General features: G+C 39.4%; 1 pseudogene; it reads left to right on the top strand.

The window, feature by feature from the left end:
• Nucleotides 1-3,085: 3,085 nt before the first annotated feature.
• LOC111169783 (asparagine synthetase [glutamine-hydrolyzing]-like) lies at nucleotides 3,086-5,667 on the top strand (annotated as a pseudogene).
• The last annotated feature ends 287 nt before the right edge of the window (nucleotides 5,668-5,954 follow it).

Here is a 5,954-nt window from a genome sequence, read left to right as displayed (position 1 = left end):
ATATGAACAGACCAATCACAAGTAATGAAATTGAAACTGTGATTAAAAATCTTCCAACAAACAAAAACCCAGGACCAGATGGCTTCACAGGTGAAGTCTATCAAACATTTAGAGAAGAGCTAACATCTATCCTTCTCAAACTCTTCCAAAATATAGCAGAGGGAGGAACACTCTCAAACTCATTCTACGAGGCCACCATCACCCTGATACCAAAACCAGACAAGGATGTCACAAGGAAAGAAAACTACAGGCCAATATCACTGATGAACATAGATGCAAAAATCCTCAACAAAATACTAGTAAACAGAATCCAACAGCACATTAAAAGGATCATACACCATGATCAAGTGGGGTTTATTCCAGGAATGCAAGGATTCTTCAATATACGCAAATCTATCAGTGTGATAAACCATATTAACAAATTGAAGGAGAAAAACCATATGATCATCTCAATAGATGCAGAGAAAGCTTTCAACAAAATTCAACACCCATTTATGATAAAAACCCTGCAGAAAGTAGGCATAGAGGGACATTTCCTCAACACAATAAAGGCCATATATGACAAACCCACAGCCAACATCATCCTCAATGGTGAAAAACTGAAAGCATTTCCACTAAGATCAGGAACAAGACAAGGTTGCCCACTCTCACCACTCTTATTCAACATAGTTTTGTAAGTTTTAGCCACAGCAATCAGAGAAGAAAAGGAAATAAAAGGAATCCAAATTGGAAAAGAAGTAAAGCTGTCACTGTTTGCAGATGACATGATACTATACATAGAGAATCCTAAAAATGCTACCAGAAAACTACTAGAGCTAATCAATGAATTTGGTAAAGTAGCAGGATACAAAATTAATGCACAGAAATCTCTGGCATTCCTATACACTAATGATGAAATATCTGAAAGTGAAATCAAGAAAACACTCCCATTTACCATTGCAACAAAAAGAATAAAATATCTAGGAATAAACCTACCTAGGGAGACAAAAGACCTGTATGCAGAAAATTATAAGACACTGATGAAAGAAATTAAAGATGATACAAATAGTTGGAGAGATATACCATGTTCTTGGATTGGAAGAATCAACATTGTGAAAATGACTCTACTACCCAAAGCAATCTACAGATTCAATGCAATCCCTATCAAACTACCACTGGCATTTTTCACAGAACTAGAACAAAAAATTTCACAATTTGTATGGAAACACAAAAGACCCCGAATAGCAAAAGCAATCTTGAGAATGAAAAATGGAGCTGGAGGAATCAGGCTCCCTGACTTCAGACTATACTACAAAGCTACAGTAATCAAGACAGTATGGTACTGGCACAAAAACAGAAATATAGATCAATGGAACGAGATAGAAAGCCCAGAGATAAACCCACACACATATGGTCACCTTATCTTTGATAAAGGAGGCAGGACTGTACAGTGGAGAAAGGACAGCCTCTTCAATAAGTGGTGCTGGGAAAACTGGACAGGTACATGTAAAAATATGAGATTAGAATACTCCCTAACACCATACAGAAAAATAAGCTCAAAATGGATTAAGGCCCTAAATGTAAGGCCAGAAACTATCAAACTCTTAGAGGAAAACATAGGCAGAACACTCTATGACATAAATCACAGCAAGATCCTTTTTGACCCACCTCCTAGAGAAATGGAAATAAAAACAAAAATAAACAAATGGGACCTAATGAAACTTCAAAGCTTTTGTACAGCAAGGGAAACCATAAACAAGACAAAAAGACAACCCTCAGAATGGGAGAAAATATTTGCAAATGAAGCAACTGACAAAGGATTCATCTCCAAAATTTACAAGCAGCTCATGCAGCTCAATAACAAAAAAAAAAAAACCCAATCCAGAAATGGGCAGAAGACCTAAATAGACATTTCTCCAAAGAAGATATACAGACTGCCAACAAACACATGAAAGAATGCTCAACATCATTAATCATTAGAGAAATGCAAATCAAAACTACAATGAGATATCATCTCACACCAGTCAGAATGGCCATCATTAAATATCTAGAAACAATAAATGCTGGAGAGTGTGTGGAGAAAAGGGAACACTCTTGCACTGCTGGTGGGAATGTGAATTGGTACAGCCACTATGGAGAACAGTACGGAGGTTCTTTAAAAAACTACAAATAGAACTACCATATGACCCAGCAATCCCACTATTGGACATATACCCAGAGAAAACCATAATTCAAAAAGAGTCATGTACCAAAATGTTCATTGCAGCTCTATTTACAATAGCCAGGAGATGGAAACAACCTAAGTGTCCATCATCAGATGAATGGATAAAGAAGATGTGGCACATATATACAATGGAATATTACTCAGCCATAAAAAGAAACGAAATTGAGCTATTTGTAATGAGGTGGATGGACCTAGAGTCTGTCATACAGAGTGAAGTAAGTCAGAAAGAGAAAGACAAATACCGTATGCTAACACATATATATGGAATTTAAGAAAAAAATAATGTCATGAAGAACCTGGGGGTAAGACAGGAATAAAGACACAGATCTACTAGAGAATGGACTTGAGGATATGGGGAGGGGGAAGGGTAAGCTGTGACAAAGCGAGAGAGTGGCATGGACATATATACATTACCAAACGTAAAATAGCTAGTGGGAAGCAGCCGCATAGCACAGGGAGATCATCTCGGTGCTTTGTGACCACCTAGAGGGGTGGGATAGGGAGGGTGGGAGGGAGGGAGACGCAAGAGGGAAGAGATATGGGAACATATGTATATGTATAACTGATTCACTTTGTTATAAAGCAGAAACTAGCACACCATTGTAAAGCAATTATACTCCAATAAAGATGTAAAAAAAAAAAAAAGAAAGGAGGAGGGCTGAAGTTTTCCCCTTTGCTCTCCAAAATCTTTGCTTTCTTTTAGATGACTATATAAAACAGCTTTATTGAGATGTAATTCACATACCATAAAATTAATCCATTTAAACTGTACAGAGCCCGCAAGTCGCAGCCTGCTCACCTCACACCCGCCCACCCTACTGGATCCCAGAATTTCTGTGATCATATTTGAATAAGTCACTTGGAGAGAGCCCGTAGCTCCATTGCACCATGTGTGGCATTTGGGCCCTCTTTGGCAGCGACGACTGCCTTTCTGTTCAGTGTCTGAGTGCTATGAAGATTGCACACAGAGGTCCAGATGCATTTCTTTTTGAGAATGTCAGTGGATACACCAACTGCTGCTTTAGATTTCACCGGTTTGCGGTGGTTGATCAGCTGTTTGGAATGCAGCCAATTTGAGTGAAGTAATATCCTTACTTGTGGCTCTATTACAACAGTGAAATCTACAACCACAAGGAGCTGCAACACCATTTTGAATTTGAATACCAGACCAAAGTGGATGGTGAGATAATCTTTCATCTTTTTGACAAATGAGGAAATGAGCAAACAGTTTGTATGGGGTATTTGCATTTATTTTACTGGATACTGTCAATAAGAAAGTGTTCTTGGGCAGAGATACCTATGGAGTCAGACCTTTGTTTAAAGCCGGGACAGAAGATGGACTTTTGGCCATGTGTTCAGAAGCTAAAGGTCTCATTACCTTGAAGCACTCTATGACTCCTTTTTAAAAAGTGGAGCCTTTTCTCCCAGGACACTATGATGTTTTCGATTTAAAGCCAAATGGCAAAGTAGCATCAGTGGAAATGTTTAAATATCATCGCTGTAGAGATGAGCCTCTGCATGGCCTGTGTGACAGCGTGGAGAAACTCTTCCCAGGTTTTGAGATAGAAACTGTGAAGAACAACCTACGAATCCTTTTTGACAATGCCGTTAAGAAACATTTGATAATGGACAGAAGGATTGGCTGCCTTTTATCAGGTGGCTTGGTTTCCAGTTTGGTTGCTGCCATCCTGTTGAAGCAGCTAAAAGAGGCCCAAGTACAGTATCCTCTCCAGACATTTGCGATTGGCATGGAAGACAGTCCCGATTTACTAGCTGCTAGAAAGGTGGCAAATCATTGCGAGCGAACACCATGAAATCCTCTTTAACTCTGAGGAAGGCATTCAGGTCCTGGATGAAGTCCTATTTTCCTTGATATTACATCAAGGAAATACTACATTTCCTTGCCATTTCCTTGATATTATGGTATTACAGCAGTCCGTGCTTCAGTAGGTATGTACTTAATTTCGAAGTACATTCGGAAGAACACGGATAGCGTGGTGATCTTCTCTGGAGAAGGTTCAGATGAACTTACACAGGGTTACATATATTTTCACAAGGCTCCCTCCCCTGAAAAGGCCGAGGAGGAGAGTGAGCAGCTTCTGAAGGAACTCTATTTGTTTGATGTTCTCTTAGCAGATCGAACTACTGCTGCCCATGGCCTTGAACTGAGAGTCCCCTTCCTGGATCATCGAGTTTCTTCCTATTACTTGTCTCTGCCACCAGATATGGGAATCCCCAAGAACGGGATAGAAAAACATCTCCTGAGAGAGACGTTTGAGGACTCCAGTCTGATACCTAAAGAGATCCTCTGGTGACCAAAAGAAGCCTTCAGTGATGGAATAACCTCAGTTAAGAATTCCTGGTTTAGGATTTTACAGGAATACATTGACCATCAGGTTGATGATGCAGCGATGGCAAGCGCAGCCCAAAACTTCCCGTCAGTACTCCCAAAACGAAAGAAGGCTATTACTACCGTCAGATCTTTGAACGCCACTACCCGAGCTGCGCTGACTGGCTGCCTCATTACTGGATGCCCAGGTGGACTAGCGCCACTGACCCTTCCGCCCGCACTCTGACCCATTACAAGGCCGCTGCCAAAGCTTAGGTACTCCCTGAGCCGTGGAGTGAAAGTAAATATTTCTTCTCATTATGAAGGGTAGGGGGCTTGGGGGCAGGATGGGTCAACTGCCCAGGCTTGCTTGGGTGTGAAAAAATAAAAGTCTTAAATCTGAAATAAATAAATAAATAAAGTGTACAGTTCAGTGGTTTTTAGTATATTCACAGGCAATGCAATCAACACAATTTAATTTTAGAATATTTTCATAATCTCAAAAAGAAAATGATATCCATTAGCAGCCACTTTCCATTCTCCACCCCCAGCCCTAGGCAACCACTCATCTATAGATTTGTTTTTTCTGGACATTTTATATAAATGGAACCATATAATATGTGGCCTTCTTTGTCTGGCTTATTTCACTTTGCATGATGATTTCAAGGTCCACCCACGTTGTAGCATGCATTAGTACTTCATTATATTTCATGGCCAAATAATATTCCACTGTTTGGCTATACCACATTTTGTTTATCCTTTCATCAGTTGATTGACATATGGGTTGTTTCCACTTTTTAGCGATTATGAATAATGCTACTATGAACATCTGTGAACTAGTTTTCCTATGGACATATGTTTTCATTCCTCTTGAGTATATATACGTAGGAATGGTGAGATATATTTTTGTTTGATTGAGGAGGGGGTTTCTTTCTCTTTCATGTTGGAGTCTTTCCTCAAATATCTAGTGATCCCTGGTGATCCTGTTTATATTTAAATCAGAATTTTCAGCACGTTCATCTCAGCCCAGCCTTTCAAGGTAGCCGTTGCCTCCAAATTCTAAGATTTTTAGGATAAGATATTCTTGCTTTACCATCTTAAAACCAAAAGTCTTATGTACACCTTAAAAATTAATTACAGAAGCAATAATTATACATATTCTTTTAAAAAAATTACAGTAAAGCAAAAATCTCATTATAACTTCTTCCAACTCTATTTTCCTCTCCAGGGACCAAGTTATTCCCCTCACTCCAGCAAAGCATACTTTCTGCTTTAATTCCATTTTGATTCGCAGATTTTCTTGATCTTTTTTGTTTGTTTTTGTTTTTGACTGTGCCACGTGGCTTGTGTGATCTTAATTCCCCACCAGGGATTGAACCCTTGCCCCCTGCAGTGGAAGCGTGAGTCCTAACCACTGGACCA

Source organism: Delphinapterus leucas, chromosome 1 (assembly GCF_059928025.1).
Source record: "Delphinapterus leucas isolate spDelLeu-1000000601 "Yukka" chromosome 1, BTC_Dleu_Yukka2, whole genome shotgun sequence".
Lineage (NCBI taxonomy): Eukaryota > Metazoa > Chordata > Mammalia > Artiodactyla > Monodontidae > Delphinapterus > Delphinapterus leucas.
Note: the sequence above shows the minus strand (reverse complement) of the source record. Positions and strands in the feature narration are given on the sequence as shown.